At 52.1% G+C, this 18,061-nt stretch overlaps 1 pseudogene; it reads right to left on the bottom strand.

The window, feature by feature from the left end:
* Window positions 1–226: 226 nt before the first annotated feature.
* Window positions 227–1,089, bottom strand: LOC138527516 (signal recognition particle subunit SRP72 pseudogene; annotated as a pseudogene).
* Between the last annotated feature and the right edge of the window lie 16,972 nt (window positions 1,090–18,061).

Genomic DNA, 18,061 nt, shown 5'->3' with positions numbered 1-18,061 from the left:
TACTCCTAAAACTTTGCGCGGGCACAGTGTGTTTGCGTGTGGGTACAGTGTTTGCGTGTGGGTACAGTGTTTGCGTGTGGGTAGTGTTTTTGCGCGGGCACAGTGTTTGCGTGTGGGCACAGTGTTTGCGTGTGGGCACAGTGTTTGCGCGTGGGCACAGTGTTTGTACGCCCACAGTGTTATTTTGAACAATGGGGCAAAAAAACAGGCTGAATGCATCTTTACACTAAGTCAATTTTTTTGTTTCCAGTTGTCCTCGATGGCTTATCTCTTCTTCCTTCCTTCCGTGCTTTAGTTTGACGTCGACCGCTTCCCGTATTACACACAGGTGGGTTGGAGCGTTGGGCCGGTATCGCCGATACTGCCACGGTCCTCTTTCTGACTGTGCATCGTGATCGGGGCCGACACCCTGCCTGCTCTACGCTGCAAAGCTTCTGAACTTTGCATGATTACGTAGGCTTTAGTGCTCCTCCCTTGATCAGTATCTTGTCTTGTTGCCCTATCGCACGCTTGATTTCTGCTGCATCGGCAGGATGTTGCTCAGCCAATTCCTGAAGCAGATCAGTAGCGTTTGTAGGCTGCTTCTCCCAGCACAACTGAACTGGGCAGCCTGGATTGGAACTAGCGACAGGTGTTCTGGGCTCTGCCACTGCGCAGTAGCAGAAGGTTTGCAGCACTGATCTGTCTGGTGTGTGTACATAGCAAGTAAGGCTTTGTTGCGCTCAATGTCCTGGAGTTGTGTCTCAGAAAGCGCTCCACCCCGTCTGCTTTAGTTAGCTTCGCCTTTCTCTTAGCCTCAAGGACGTTGTGATCCTTGTTAATGGTGATGGTGTTGTTTACAATGCCAGCAAGCACTCGCACATCAGTAGGCTTCGATTTGGTTATTTTACTGTACAGTTTCACTGCATCCTCGGTCCGTCTCTGTTGCTGCCTGATGTATCCCATACGACCATGAATTATTGCCGGTTCGGCTGCCATGCCCTCTTCGTTTACCTCGACCACTCCAGCTGGTGACTCCCTGCAGAGCTTTTCTGCCTGCTTAAGTTTTCATATTGTCTTGTTGAGTCTACCTTGTCCAATCTGTTCCATGTCATTTCATCGTGGGATGTTTTTTGGCAGGGATTTTTACAGCACATTTTTTAACAAAAAACTCATCAAATGTTTTATTTTTTATTTTTGGAGGTGAGGGGGGTGCTGCCCCAAACCCCTCATCCCCTTATATTTTTTATATATTCCCGAACACCCACACCCCAAATAAATATTTTTCTAACCCTGCCTAAAAATTGTTTTTTTTTTCGTTAAAAAAACTGCCGTAAAAAACCATCCTGCGATGAAAGGACGTCATACCATCCAATCGACGTGCAGGCAGCATTAAACAGAGGTCATAGGTCAGGTTGTGGAGCCGCAGGTCCTCTGGTATGACTTTTCCCCTTGTGCCCGTTCAAGCCATCACTGCTGAAGCTTTGTTTTCCGCTCCTCAGTGGAGTGTTTGCCGTGGCCCGGCTATCGGGTTGTGTGCTTGTTCTAGGGGCCGGCAGTGCCTCTTTGGTTCACTCCGGGTACAGCCAATTGCTGGGTACGTGCCACCCCGTCTCCCCTTGATGGCTCCTCCCGTACGTTTTAGTGACGTTGTTCAGTGTTCTCCTCCCTCCACCATTCTCCTTCACGGGTGCAGTAGGGTAAAAGGTGGGTCGCCCGTATTTACATGTTCCCCATTCTCGAGCGCCATACTCGGCCAATTCTTGGAGCGCCCTGCCATTCCCTTTCGACACCGTCTGTATGTGGGATAGTGTTGTTCCCGCCACCATACCAGAGACTGCTGTGTGCTCCCGAGTCATGCGGCGAGTTGCTCTGTGAGGTTTTTAATGGCGCATTGGCTCCTCCTTTCCTTTTCTTTTCCTCCAGTACATGTGGTGGACTGCCCTTTCTCCTTTTATACTGCCTGGATCGGTAAACTTAACCGGGCGGATTACCCTTCATTCTCCAGTGCTTTTTTGGCATCTGCACTTCCTGTGGCCCTCTCTTCCTGGGCTATCTCTCTATTGTGGGTATCTTGACACTTCTGTGGCCCTCCTTTCTGGGCTTCCTTCTGTTCCCTTTTACTTTCATTTATTTATTATCATGGATCTTTTTTCCCCTTGTGTTCCAGGTCTTTTTTTTTTTTGTTGTGTTCCTCCACTGGGTCCACTGTAGTTCCTTAGTTAAGCACTTATGTCCACGGGCACTCTCTGCTGTAGTCCTCTTCGCAGCCTCCACCCACCCTGCTATGCCCCGCAGCTCTCCTTTCCATGCCACGCCACTAATTATGTGTGTACTTTTACACCCTTCTTTATCTCCTTCTGGATGCACCGCCTGCAGCCCTTCTCCCCCGTGCCGTGTGGCCCCTAACCCTGTGCCCATCTTGTGCGTCGCGGCCTCCGTGGTGTCGGCTGCTCTGCTTGCCTGGACTGGCTATTGCACTGCTGCCGCTGTGAACCGAGGTGACCAGCCTCGCCTCCGCTGCATGGCCGTCCGCCGTGTGACGTGCACTCCGCCCTCCTGCTGCAATTCCTTCTGCTCACCACCTGCTGGGAACACGCAGGATGTACCCTTCGTCGTCAGTTGTTGTGTCTGGTGTGGCACTGGAGGAAGCTATCCTTCAGGTCCCAATTTCCCGGAGGTTCCCTCACCAAACCCACAGAACCACACACAGCCTCTTCATCCGATAATCTCACTTTATTGTCCTATACAACTTCTGCCTCCCGGGCTCTACTAGCCCCTCCTCTTCCTCTGGCTCCTCACAATGCTTTTGGTGTGTTTTTGAGAAGTATGGTTCTGTAGGCCTTTTTATCTTGTTTCAGTGTTGACCTTGTCCTCTTGTCCGTCTGACTATGCTTTCCACTCGTTCCTCTGGACTACTTCCTGTTTCCTGCCTGGCTTCCGGCTGGGCTCATTCTCTTTTGTCTTTCTTCTTCCTCCTTGGTCTCATTCACTTGGAAAACTTGAATTGGTTCTTCTGGTGCCCTTGTTCTTGGTCACCCACGCTGGCGCAACGACCATTGGGCAAATGGGGCCTTAGACCCTGAAATTCTGGGTTATGTTGACTCGACCTGGTGCACCTATAGGGTTGAAACAAAGGTCCAGCAATTACAAACGTAAAGCACTTCATTGCTCGTACCGGTCTTCATGTGCATATATTTATTAGCAATTGAAATGGTGATGGATCTTAGCACTTGCAGGGGAGTGATTGGGAGGGTAAGAGGGTGGGGGGGGGGTGGGGTACAGTAGACAGCTCATTCTCCCAGCAGACCTTAAGTGTCTGGTTTCAGACGTGAAGGGGAGCGTAACTTGCTTTTAACATTGACGCTTCACCAGAAGAGTCTCTTTAGAGAAGGTAAATAAGTTAGATGCCCCCACACAAGTAAGTGTGCCCCTCCGCCCACAATCTCTGAAATGAGCCCCTCCCCAAACATTTGAAATGTTTGCTCCCTCCCTCCGAACTGTTAGTCTTTTTGCACCCATGGTCATCTAGAAGCTGTTTGCTCCCGAGTCTTGCCCTACTCAGGACCACCAAGACCCTCGCTATGTAAATTAATGGTTCTTACCTCGGGTAGTAGGCAGGGCCTCTGCCAGACATTTTGGACTGCCCGTTCAAAGAGCCTGAGGGCGTCTCTTCACCGCGTGGACCGCGTGTGACGGTGCGTGATGGTGCTAATAAGACGCACCAGGGCATGATGCGGTGCCTTCATGTCCTTTAGCAATAGCACGTGTTCTATTTCATCTTCGGCACAAGGAACACATCTCCATATAACATATTACTAATGAAAGGAAACCCAAGATGGCGGAAATTACTGGTAAGTAATACTTACAGGTTCGATAAAGTATTGGGAACACACATATCCGTCTCCAGCTCCAACACCAGCCGCCCTGCAGGGCCCGAGCATCTACCCAGCTTGGCAGCCCAGTCTCAGTAGCTCCTTCCGGTTCCGTTTCTCTACTTAACTCCACCCACTTTGGAAGCATTCGCGCTTCCTGTGAGCATTGATAAACCCTCCTTTTACTTCTCCGTAACTAGTGTATTTTATACGTGTCTAGACAATGTGTCCTTTTTACAGTTGTAGTTGCATAGAGTGCACCATTATTACCCGCACCCTTTGCCCGCTGTCTGAACAGGTGGACCTGGACCAGCCCACTCTCTTCCCTGACTGGTACGCTCCATGACCTGTGGTCCAGCAACCAAGTCTATGTCTCCATGAGCGATTGCAGAAAGCAGTGCCACCTCCGTCTCAAAGCAACATCATCGCGGGTGTTGCTACTCCACCCACTTCTCTTGCCTATTTCCTAAGAAGCTAAGGTCTGGTTCCTTGCCTCCTGCTTATGGAGACCTGCTTCCCATTCTACACCAAGTGCACATGAATGCTGGGCCTGGTTCATTATTATCTTCATTCCTAACGCACTCTTGCTGCCAGCACCCCGGGTCCCCGGATCAAAACCTGGGCTGGTAGGCTGCTAATAGCAATAATACCCGATCCAGGGAGCTAGATCACTTCGTAACGGCACCGGGGCCCATCGTTAAAGGCCCTTGCTCGCTCTGGCCTATAAAATAGCCAGATTAGGTATTATTACGATAATGAAAGCTGTATAAATTGAGTGGAGAACTGAAACGCGCACTTGTTGGAAGAAACTACTGAACGATCTAGGTAGCGACGATCTCCCAATCTGGTTGGAGTTTAGGCTCCCAGCAATTTGCTTCTGGTAGGTCCGACCAGTCGTCAGGGAATGCCTACACCTGTCCTGTACCGGATAAAGTCCCTGTAGATTTGTTTGACACAGCTGCACTTGTAGGCCCTATTTTTGACTCTGGTATTTAACACTGTTTGCCTCGGAGGCCCTATTCCCGCCTTTTGGGCTTGCATGTTGATCTACCCAAAATAGAAAAAGGGACAGAAGGCCCAGCCAGCACCCTACAGAAGGATTTCTTTGCTGGATTTAGCGTTAAAGATCTTGGTGATGGGCTATTCTAGGAAGACTAGAGTTTTTGGTCCAGAGCTCAAACATCCTGTCCCCTATTCAGCTCGGCTTCAGGCCAGGCCTGGGAACAGCAGATCAGGTCCGGAACCTTTATTTGGTAATCGCACACTCCCTATTCTTTAGGAGGAGCCCATATTTTTGGCCTTCATGGATCTGAGTACAGCGTTTGATAAGGTCATTCATGCTAGGCAGTGGAGTGTACTCGGAGCCATGAACTGCCCAGATGCTTTGGTGTACCTAATGGAAGGATTGCACCACTGTACAGTGGCCCAAGTTAGGAGTTGAGACTTTCCAGGTGGAATGTGGGGTGTGCCAAGGCTACGTCCTGGACACTCGTCTTCATACTAACGGCCTATATGAACATCTATTGCAATCCTCTTTTGACTTCCCTAGGCTGGGCAACAGGCATCCGCCTTTACTTGCCTATGCTGACAACATGGTCTTACTAGCCTGCACCCCCAGATTGTTACAGCACTTGGTCGATGACGATTCGAGCTTTATGGACACTTTAGGACTGAAAATAAATGGCCGGACATCGTCAGTCATGGTTTGCTGCGCGAGGAAGCATCCCCTAAGGTTTTTAGCTATCTCCTGCAAAGGGGAGTCAATCGCAAGAGTGAATCATTTCTACTATCTGGGGGTGAGATTTTCAGAAGATGTTGGGTCAGAGGCTCATGTTGAGAATCAGTCGCAAAGATGGAAGCAGGCAATTGGGAAGGGGGGTCCAGAGCTCTGGGCACTTTCAAAGTGAAGCTGTTAGAATTTGTGCTGAAAGTTTACCATGGCCAAGCCGCTCCAGTAGCAAGACATGGTATGGAGCTGTGGGACTTTGGTAAATTGGCTTCTATTCAAGTCTCTGAGAAATATTTTTTTTAAAGAGCATTTTTGGGGTTGCCTGGGTCTACCCCAAATTTTGCATGTCATCAAGAACTTGGCTGCCGGTTTTTGGGTGATCTGGCCATATTCTTACCGGTCAGCCATTGGCTCAGGATTTGGCGGAATACTAAAGCTTTTTCGACTCAGGAATGAGCTATTTAGTGTGAGGAGAACTCCATTTAAAAATGCCATGGCTCAGATATGTGAAAACGAGGTTGGCTGAAGCAGGGGTAGATGATCGTTTCCATAGGCCAACTCTACGGACTCCTGTGGCTTCAACGTTTGCGAGAACAAGTCTGCTCCAGTCTCTCTTGGCCACTAGAGAGTCTTAAGAGCTCATGAAGCCAGCTAACAGGACTCATTCGATAGTTACGTCGCATGGTCTTCAAAAATATCTGAGCCAGGCCAATCACCCGTCCTAGCGCTTTCCTGTCTCAAGGGCCCGTTTGAACTGCACACATCTGAGGGCTGTGACATCAATTTGATCCAAAGGGAGTGTGGACCAGTCATGTCCCCTTTGTGGGGTGTCCAAAGGACCTGGCTCACTCTTTATTATTCCATTCCCACTGATTAGGGATCAAAGATTGAAGCCCAATTTGCCGGGCCGGGGCTTTCTTTGTTATAAGCGTGCTTTGTATTATCTGTTACGGGGCAGATTCGGCTGAGGTGGGATGGGATTGGACGTTTTGACGTCCCTAAAGCATGCTTTATCATTAAAAGAACACTTATTCAATTGTCTGTTCATGATTTTACAGTTTTGTTTGATAGTTTTTAGGATGCTTATATTTGTTTAATGTTTTATGTATAATGTGATGTAATTTGTTGTGTTTTATGGTATGCAATGTTTTACTGAAATAAAGTTATTTCAAATTGAAACTGACCTGGGGAATAACCGGGCGTATCCAGGCCATTAATTCCCAACCTCATAATAGACCAATAACCAACAATGAAAAGAAAAAAGCGGTTTACTAAATGTACCCGGTTATATGCCGCCAGGAAAATTGCCACAAGTGGACATTTCTGCCCAAACGACGGTGGGCACGCAGTTCTAAATGTAAATATTATTACGCAAATTAAATTGGTTATTTATATCCGACTTCATGCTGGACTCCAGCCTCTAAGAACGGGACTGGGTATCGAACCCGTGCACCTCCACGTTGTCTTATTCCAAGATGGCACGTTGACTCTGAGCTATTCTCCCGGTCCAGGAACTTCCCTATGCACATGCATCCCTCAGCCGCACCCCACGTCAGACTACAAATACCAACGAGTTGGAGATAAAAAGTTTGAGACTTTTTAGCCTAATACCAGTGTTTTTAGCCAGCGATATCCATAGGTATTCCGGAGACCTACAGGAAGTCATCAAGGACACACAACTAGCAGAGTATTGGGAAACAAATGATTAACAGGAAATGGCCTCAGCAATTGACAACATATACTAGGGTTAAACCAACATAAGTGCTATGCAAAACTGTGACCCGAGTGAAGCAGATGGGTGGGTTGCTTCTTGGAGGCCGTCCCAAACGTCTTCATCTTTGAACCAAATGAGCACAGGCTGCAATGATGACCACACATCCTTGCATTTTTCCTTACACAATATTGCCATTGGATAATCTGTTTTCTTTGCCACCTTTGAATTGCTCGACGTATCATTCTCTAACCATTGGAGCTGTAGATGTAATGGGAAGTTGATGCAAGGGTAAGTGGGTCTACAGGAAAATAAAACTCTCCATAAAAGAATGTGCTTTCGGAAATGTACGTATCATAATGTTATTCAGGGTGGATTTGGGACTTGTGCACAGATAATAAAATCAAGAAAAATTTACAAGCCAAATTAAAAGATCATGCTGGATGGCAAAGTCTACTGGGGTAGGTTAGACATTGTTGATCACCCGCGGAGAGTCTGCTGGCTTGAGAGCAAAATGTTAAAATACTACATTTTTCATGAATGCATTGCCTTGAAGAGCTCCTCCCAAATAGGGGGGCATTAGTGCCAGAATCCCCCGTTATCCTCATAATCTGGCAAATTCTAAATGTTCAGACCAGCAAAGGATATGTAGTTCAAATATCTGATCCAGAACATTTCTGACAAATTACATGGGACCACATATTTGAACACTTGTTTTGAGATCTTTAAGTCTCGAGGTCACTGCAGATTTTATATGTCCTTGTTGTACAGTCACTCAAATCATTACCCAAGAAATTGGAGGTGCATGAATTTCAAAATCTAAATGACAAATGCTGTTAGGGAGCATTTTCGGTCTGGTGAAAAATGTTAGATTTCCCAGCATGCGTGTCCTCCAATATGCGTGTTTTGTGAATCCTGCATGTATGAAGCTCCTCATTCCCTTCCCGATAAAGAAAAAGAAACGTCTAAAGTTATCTTCCTATTGATAGTCTGGCAAATATCATCTGGGATGGAATCCTACGCTCACCCCATCATTTACAAAGTAAGCATGGACCACGCGGATCGTGAGAGTGGGTCAAACAAATTGGCAATACAATTAAAAAAAGCCTTTTGACCGCAGCTTTTTAGTAGGAACTAAAATCTACATTCAAAACCATTAACCTACATTTGGGAGATCTTCCATTCCACAGGGAGATTACCGGGCCAGAAGAGGCCACTGTCTTCGTGGATTTTTTAATGTAAATGAATCTTTCCATAATCCCAAAAAGAGAATTGGAAAAAGAGGTTAGGGAAATTGAACAATTCCATGAATCCTAGTACATACACGTGCTAAATAGCTGAATATTAACAGGCCGATTCATGGAATAATTAGCGCGGCGCAAGTGGGCAAAAATGTGCGAATCGCAGTGGAATAGCGAAAATCGCAGTGCAAGTGCGAAAATCGCACGAAAAGCAGCGCACGTCGATTCATGGAAGGCCGTGCGCGAGAAAACCAGCGGATGTGCGATTAAAAAAGTGCGCCGCGCACGGTGGCGCACAGGCCATCTAACAGCGTGCGCCAGGTCACAGCGAAAATCGCACAGGCCACAGCGAAATTCGCACATAGCGCGGCGCACGCAACAAAAGTAGGCGGAACACGGGCGTAACACTCGGAATGGGGAACAACTTGCAAAAACGTGGGCGTCACGGGGGAAGTACAGGGCACAAGTGCGCGGAACGCCCACACGCTCGCCTACAACACGTATTCATGGAATAGAATAGGGCAAAAAAGCGCATGCTCAAACCAGCGCACAGGCACAAACACGACCGCCACAAGAAAGCAGGCGGTAGCGTCTCTGCGGCTGTAAGAAATGTGCGCCAAAAGGTGCGCCAACAAATAGCACCTATATACTGCCATGATGAATGTCCTATACTGTGGCCCTCCAGGACAAATGACGTGCAAAAAGGTACCCACAAACACAGACACCCGCTGACAAAAAATACGTGTGCTTGTATACCGGGGTGCACGGGAAGTCTCACACGCGATTTCAGCAGGGTACAACTTCACGCGATCGGGCCTGGGGGAGCGGGCTACGTGTATTACAGGGGTTCGCGTGAAGTTTCTCACGCGATCGGGCCTGGGGGAGCGGGCTACGTGTATTTCAGGGGTTCGCGTGAAGTTTTTCACGCGATTAGCCAGGGTACGTGTATTTCAGGGGTGCGCGGTAAGTTCCACACGCGAATAGCCTGGGCGCGTGTATTTCAGGGGTGCACGGGAAGTTCCACACGCGATTCCATCAGGGTACGTGTATTTCAGGGGTGTGCGGGAAGTTCCACACGCGAATAGCCTGGGCGCGTGTATTTCAGGGGTGCGCGGTAAGTTCCACACGCGAATAGCCTGGGCGCGTGTATTTCAGGGGTGCGCGGGAAGTTCCACACGCGAATAGCCTGGGCGCGTGTATTTCAGGGGTGCGCGGGAATTTCCACACGCGAATAGCCTGGGCGCGTGTATTTCAGGGGTGCGCGGGAATTTCCAAACGCGAATAGCCTGGGCGCGTGTATTTCAGGGGTGCGCGGGAAGTCCCACACGCGATTACAGCAGGGTACGTGTATTTCAGGGGTGCGCGGGAAGTTCCACACGCGAATAGCCTGGGCGTGTGTATTTCAGGGGTGCACGGGAATTATCACACGCGATTTGGCTTGGTACGTGTATTACAGGGGTGCGTGGGAAGTTACACACGCGATTAGGCTGGGTGGGTCCTCACAGGTGTTCCCTGTACACCCTCCACGGCCCCTGCAGGCAGCCCACAAAACAGGGGACTACCCTGCACACCTGCTCATGTCTCCCACCACCCCCACCCCCCCAGTCACCAGGGCCACCCTCCACCAGGCCCCCACTCATGTCTCCCCCCACCCCCCAGTCACCAGGGGCAGCCTCCACCAGGCCCCCACTCATCTCCCACCACCCCCACCCCCCAGTCACCAGGGGCAGCCTCCACCAGGCACCCACTCATGTCTCCCACCACCCCCACCCCCCAGTCACCAGGGGCACCCTCCACCAGGCCCCCACTCATGTCTCCCACCACCCCCACCCCCCAGCAGTGCAGGGGCACCCTCCACCAGGCCCCCACTCATGTCCCCTATCACCGCCACCCCCCCAGTCGCCAGGGGCACCCTCCACCAGGCCCCCACTCATGTCTCCCACCACCCCCACCCCCCAGTGACCAGGGGCAGCCTCCACCAGGCCCCCACTCATGTCTCCCACCCCCCCACCCCCCCAGTCACCAGGGGCACCCTCCACCAGGCCCCCACTCATGTCTCCCACCACCCCCACCCCCCAGCAGTGCAGGGGCACCCTCCACCAGACCCCCACTCATGTCCCCTATCACCGCCACCCCCCCGCCACCAGGGGCACCCTCCACCAGGCCCCCACCCATGTCCCCCTGCCCCCAGGTCCTGACGATACACAATCATGGCAGTAATGGGCAGCATACCCAGCACAAACACCCAGGCAAGGATTGCATCCACCCACATAGTGAATGCAATTACATGACACAACCCCAATGGCAAGTATGTAAATGAACACATGTCCGTCACACACACATACACAATGGCTGCAAGTGAATGTCAAAACCCATATCATGACATGTATGAAACCAAAGACAAAATAACACAAGTGGAAGTAAAAATAAAAAATGTATTAAAGATTAAAAATAAGTAAACAAATCAAACATACAACTATGTGGATAACAAAATAAATGGTCCATGTTGGAGAACAAAAGTAAAAATCAAAAAACGAAAAAGGAATACAAAAACAAATGTTGACCAAACCAATATCAAGTAGAAGCAAAAGAATGAAAAACCATTTCCACATGGTGAACACAATAATGAAAAAAATAAAATGTTCCTTCAAAAAACAAACTAAATACAGGAATGTACCAGGGTCCATGAGCCCAACACCATAAAGGAAACCTACTACTACCTAATGAAAAAAATATATACAAAAAAGTGGCCATTGTCCGAGCGGTCCAAAATAATAAAAAGAAATAAAGGAAACCTAACACTAACTAACTATATAACTATATACAAAGGCAGCGGGCAAGTCCTGCGGCTCACTTGTTGATGTTGCTGGCCAGGGCATCATCGAACTCCATGTCGATGTCCTGGAGGCGGGACTCTGTCCTGGCCCCGAGGTCTCGCAGGGATAACCCCATGTTCAGCTCAAACTCCCTGCGAGCTTCCTCGAGGCACTCAGCCCGCCTCAACGCCCGACGCATGGAGAACTCCGCCCTGACCATGGCGAGCCGCTCCTCTTCCGCCCGCTGCCGCTCCGCACCTATCCGCTGGACCAACTGCTCCCACACGGAAGACACCACCATCCCAGGGTTGCCCTGCCCTCCGGCCGAAGCCTGCCCCTCTGATCTTGATGGCCCCGAGCCATGATGCCTCCCACGTCGAGCCCGCTGCTGCCTCCGACGCCACTGCCTCTGCCAGCACGACGGCATCCAGGCTGATGGAAACCACCGACGCCGTCGTGCACGTGCCCTGCCTGATGATGCTGTCACATCTTCCACCTGCTGGGGTCCAGTTGCTGTGTTGTCCACCCCTGCTGGACCTCCGACTCCCAACTGTGGCAGGGATGGGATCCCCACCGAGCTGGCTGCATTGGTCGGGGCAGGTCCACAGGGGGCCCTGGTGGCATCTGGGCTGGAAGACGGCAAGGAGAACGACTGGTGGATAGCCTGCACAGAGGAGGAGAGTGCCGCCACATTGGCCAACACATGCAGGAAACCCCCGAACATGGCCGATCCCAATTGGGCCACGTCGGCACGGTGCACTTCGTGATGATGTGCGTGCTCCTCCCGGGAAGCACGCACGGCATCACGAATCACAGCCGTGCGCATCGCGACCCCAATCAGGACCTTCTCCGCACGGCCAGGGGTTCCCAAGTCCGCAGGTGGAGGGGAGTCAGGTGACATGGACATCCCCTCTACCTGCGGACGGGCCTGGGACGGGGCTTCCCTGCTGGTGCATGGTGGTGCACTCACAGGGTCAGGGACAGCGACATGCACAGGCCCCTCCACGGTGACCTGTGCTGCCTCCTGCCCCTGGCCCTGGACTGCACCACTTGCACCAGCAGGGATGCCCCCACCAGGCCCCATGTGTGCCCCAGTGGCGGCCTCCTCCTCCTCTGTGCAAACCACCAACCTGGATGGCTCCTCACCGTCTCCCACCGTAGCAGGCCCCTGTGGGGGCTCACCCACCCCTTCCGCTGCAGCCGTGGGGGCATCCCCGCCGCCTTGCTCCACAGCGCCGTCTCCGCCCTCTTCTTCACTAGCCGCTGCTTAGAGGGAGACAAAGAACACAAGCATCAGGGCACTGTACAATGGTCCCCTAGACAGGAAGCAATAGCAGATGAGCACCACTGTCAAAGTACACTTCCATCATGTCCCTCCACAACACATGGGTCAGTCCAGGCAAAACACACACAGTAACAGGCATGGTGCATGCCATGGACATTTCCATGCATGTCCAATGGACTCTTGAAACATTCAATGATATGTAACTCACATGCATCATGGCTCATGCCCATCACATGCACACACTTCACCTCAGTCACATCCATCTGGCCCCAAACACACCAAACACAGCGGATACAAGGGTAATTTGGCTGCTTCACTGAATCTGTGCATTGTCACACACATGTGTCATGCATCCATGGCATGCACAAGTCACAGACACGCAGGTCAGGCACACAGACATGGCTACCATATATGTACCTGGCATCAGCACCCATCCCTCACCCCCACCCATGTCCAGGTACAGAGACTGGCATGCTCTCATGTTCAAAATCTGCATAGGGCTCCCCATGCGGCATTTGAACACATGCAACAACCATGTGGGTCACACATCACTGGTCGCACATGCATTACCATGATGTCCCTGCACACATACATGGCCTATGGCACACATACAGGCAAGTATCATAGAACCAGCACACCGCAACATGCCCTGTCTCACACAGTAATGCTTGGACACTTACCGCTCAACTCCAGACGGGCCTCCCTCTCAAGGATCTGGGCGTGGAGCGCTGGGCGTACGCATTCCAGGACCCTCATCTGGATGGAACTCATGCGGCCCCGGCCCCCCTCCACGAGGCGCCGGGCCTTCACAAGGGTCCTGGACCTCAAGTCCTCCCAGCGCTTCTTGATCTTCAGGACGTCGCGGGTTGCCACCCCCTCCGCGTTGATGGCAACCACACAGTCGGCCCAGATCCTCTGCCGTCCTTCCTTGCTGGCGCGGGACGATCCAAAGAGGGCATCATACTGCCCCAGGACATGCTCCACCAGGACACCAACTTCGGTGGCAGTGAAGCTGGTGCCCCTCTGCCCCTCTGGCCTGGGGTTGCCACTGGTGCCAGATGTGGAAGTGCCCGACATGGCAACCCCAGAGGCAGGTGTGGGTGGGCAACTGGGTCCTGGGGCTGGGCTGTGGAGCGATGTAATCCCAGTCGGGAGTCTTCAGTTCCAGCAGGGGTGGACACAGCAACTGGACCCCTGCAGATGGCTGATGTGCAGGCACCAAATGGCAGGGCACGGTGGCAGCAGGCAGGCAGGCAGGCAGGCAGCAGCAGATGGCACGTGGGAGGCTGCTCGGGGCACTGGGGGGAAGTAACTCGGCCTTCTGGGCAGGAGCGTGGTCTTCCGTGTGTTTTTCGCGTGGCCAGCTTGATACGGAGTGATTTGGCACGTGAAAATCCTGCACGTCAGCGTGAAATCCGAGGAAAGGCCCTTAGCGCGTAAGCGCGTCAGCACGCATACGCGATTCTATTGGACCAGAGTCCCTCAGCGCGTAAGCGCGTCTGTGACGTGACCCGCACGGGTGTTCCCCACTCAGCACGTGATGACGGGGCACACGTGGAAATACTGCACGTCAGAGTGTCATCGCGTGTAATTGGACAAAAGTGCGCGTACACGCGATTGGCCTATGTACGTGTATTTAATGGGTGCGCGGGCACTTACACACGCAAGTACGTCAGCGAACCTGTATCCCGTGGTGCGTGTGAATTTCCACACGCTATTGGACTGGGAACTGGATTCCAGGGGTGCGCGGGTCACACGCTGTATCCCGTGGTGCGTGTGAATTTCCACACGCTATTGGACTGGGAACTGGATTCCAGGGGTGCGCGGGTCACACGCTGTATCCCGTGGTGCGTGTGAATTTCCACACGCTATTGGACTGGGAACTGGATTCCAGGGGTGCGCGGGTCGCACACTCGCCTAGAACACGCGCAAAGCATAAATTTGCGGACTTTAACAATAACAAGCTCAGACGCCAGGATGAACATACCGTTCCTAGCAGCAGTGGCAGTGGGCTACCAAAGGAGGGGGAGGAGGAGGATAGTCAGGGCCAGAATATTCACACCCAGAACCAGCCTTTTCGGGATGCCTGATGACCAGGTGTATGGGAGGTACAGGTTTCCACCACACATTATACTGGACCTGGTGAGTGAGTGGGAGGATGACCTCACATCACCCACCCTGTGCTCCCAAGCACTCAGCCCCCTGGAGAAGGTCCTCAATGTACTGCACTTCTTAGCCACTGGATCATTTCAGCGGACAAGTGCCATAGTGGGTGGGGTGTCACAGGCCACCCAGTCACGCTGCCTACACCAGGTCTTGAACATCATCACTGCACGCCCATCAGTCCGCAGGCACATATACCTGCCCAGAACACCTGCAGAAAGGCATACTGCCGCCCTGGATTTTTACGCTGTGGCACGATTCCCCAAAGTGCTAGGTGCCATCGACTGCACCCATGTGGCTCTACGTCCCCCCAGGGCATCTGAGCACATCTATAGGAACCGCAAGCACTGGCATTCCATCAACGTGCAGGTAGCATGTAATGCCAAGGGAATCATCACCTCAGTATATGCCAACTATCCCGGCTCCACCCACGACAGCTTCATTTACCGAATGTCCACCCTAAGCCGGGACCTAGAAGCTGGGCGGCATGGCGATACATGGCTGCTTGGTGAGTATGTATGCCACTGCACATGCATGCATGTTGGATACTGAGCAAGGTCACAACCCCACCAATGATACCAATCACCACCTCCACAGGGGACAGTGCCTACCCTCTCAGCCCCCACATGATGACGCCAATTCGGAACCCCACCACGCCACCCCAGGTAAGATATAACACAGCCCACATTACAACCAGGGGCATAGTGGAGCGCACATTCGGAGTGCTAAAGTCACGCTTTCGCTCCCTTGACCGTTCTGGCGGGCAGCTGTTATACGCTCCCCCAGTAGTGTGCAGGATCATAGTGGCAGCATGTGTCCTGCACAACGTTGCAACACGCCGGGGCCTGGCCGTGGACATGGTGGTGGCCCCACATCCCCAACCACATGCACAGCCGCTGCGCATGGGAGGGGAAAGGGCACGGGGGGAGGCAGCCCGTACACAGCTAGTGGCTAATTACTTCACATAGAAATCACACCCCTGTGGAGTGCACACTGCCCTGGCACATTCCATATGACAATCAATGATGACTCAACCTGACACTGATCCTGAATGTCTGGAGAATGAACCGTGAATACCATATCGGCCTGAGATTGTTCACCTGGAAGTGTCACAATGTGTGCATCCCTACCCACACAGACACCACCAATGCAGTTTTGTGAAGTTACACATTGAAGCAGCTAAAATTAATACCCACTTGCAAAATGCAACAAGAGGACAGTGCCATGTCAGCCAACCCAACCCCAGCACTGCCACACGACACGCCGTGCCATGCTAATTGCAGGTAAACAAAGTAATCCCCACAACATGACATCAGTCTCACTATGTACAGTGTCCCTATTAGAAACCTGCAACACCTGAAATGCTCACAGCAATGCCGGACCAACAACATACTTGAGCACGTACTACCATTAACATGACATCACAAATGTTACATATTAGTAGTCTCACCACCTGGAAATGCCTGCACTCCCACCACTACCAACTGTGCAGTGTTGGCGCCATGTAGAGTTGTAGGTGCACTGCTGCCAACATGGACCCCATCTCCAGACTAGAGGTCCTTGTCTGGACATGAGGAAGGGACCTGCAAATTGGGAGGTAGACACAGAAGAAGAGTTACACATCAATGCAACATGCAGTGTACAACACAACAGCAATATGCACTAGGAATGTATACACAGTATTGACTACAGACTGCCCACACAGCTCATGGGAGTCCAACGTCACTGTGTAATTCACTGTCACTTGGGCACACCCTTTGCAAGCCCATGGAAACGGGAAGCAGGAGGGGTGTGTGTGACTCAAACCCAAGCATCTGAACCAAATACATTACAAGCCTGCATGTGCCCAGCCACAATGCAGCGTATGCCCACAGGAACCACGGAAGCCAACAGATCGTCCCAAAAAAATTGGGAATAAAAGAAATCAAAATAAAAATAAGAAACAATCAAAAATGGCCATTGATGGGCCCGGGGGGGTTGGGGAGGCCACCCAGGAGGTCTGAGGACAGGATGCACACCATAACCCACCTGCGTGGATCCTGGGAAGATAAAACACCTCCATGGGCTCATGGCCCACACGGCTACCCTATTGTGGGAGTATCACTGCTGTCGCTATTATCACCCTGTGCAGCTGCATCCGGAGGTGGTTGCACTATGGGAGGCAGCCCACGCAAGGCCCTAGTCTGCTCCTCTATGGCTGCAAGCAAGCGGGTGTGGTAGGTCTGGTTCTGGAGGATGAGTGTGCGGAGGTCCCCATGCAACAACTCACGGGATGCCCGGACCTCCGCCCTCGTTGCCTGCATCTCAGCTGAGAGCGTACGGGTGAGACTCTCCAGCTGCTGTTCTGTCCTTTGGTGTGTTGAAGCCTCAAGCTCAACAAGAGTCGTCCTGAGGTGAAGGAGCTCCTGCCTCAGGGCTTCCCTGTGGCCCTGGGACTCAATGGAGATGGCCTCCTGCAGAGTCGCCAGTGCCGCCCGCCTGTCCCTGTTGGACCCCAACATGTCCTCCCTGTGTGACTGGCAGATGGAGTCGGTTGCCTGCTCTAGTCGCTCAATCAGCCTTTCTGGGGGGACAATGGAAGTGGCCACCCTATCCATGGCCTGAGCCATCATCTCGGATGATGCAGCCTGTTGGGTTGCCATACCGTAAATGGATTGCTCCCATGCGGTATTGCCGGGTGGCGTACGGCCACCACATCGGCGGGCACCACACCTGTCTGGGGCAAGGCGAACTGCGCCTTGCTGTGCCGGCACTGCCTGAGGCTGCAGGACTGCATTCCCCCTCTGATCTGCTGGCCCAGGAACAGGATCAGATGTCGCGGAGTGTGACCCTGCATCCGTAACCACCGAAGGCGTAGCTGCCAACACTGACATCCCCATGGAGGGTTCTGACCCTGGTGCAGGTGGGTGAGACAGAACAGAATCCCTCCCTGGAACACTCACCTGCGACGGCACGTAGGTCTCATCCGAATCAACACCTGAGTACAGCTCGGGGGAGGTGCAGCCAGAGACACCCCTTGAGAGCACGACCTGCAGCACTTGTGGGTTCTCCCCCACCACCACACCACGTCCCTCACTGGTGGTTGGTCGGCCCTCGGACCCCTCCTGGGTCTGCACCATCTCCATAACCCCAGCAGTATCAGGTGCGTCTTCCCCTGCAAAGACATGAAAACAAAGAAATGGAAACAGGCATTAGCACCATGGCACACAATGAGGGCTGAGAAGCAAGAGAACCAGTACTTGATTGACACATGTCCCACATG

Source organism: Ambystoma mexicanum, chromosome 14 (assembly GCF_040938575.1).
Source record: "Ambystoma mexicanum isolate Mex_15411 chromosome 14, UKY_AmexF1_1, whole genome shotgun sequence".
NCBI classification, from domain to species: Eukaryota; Metazoa; Chordata; class Amphibia; order Caudata; family Ambystomatidae; genus Ambystoma; species Ambystoma mexicanum.
Note: the sequence above shows the minus strand (reverse complement) of the source record. Positions and strands in the feature narration are given on the sequence as shown.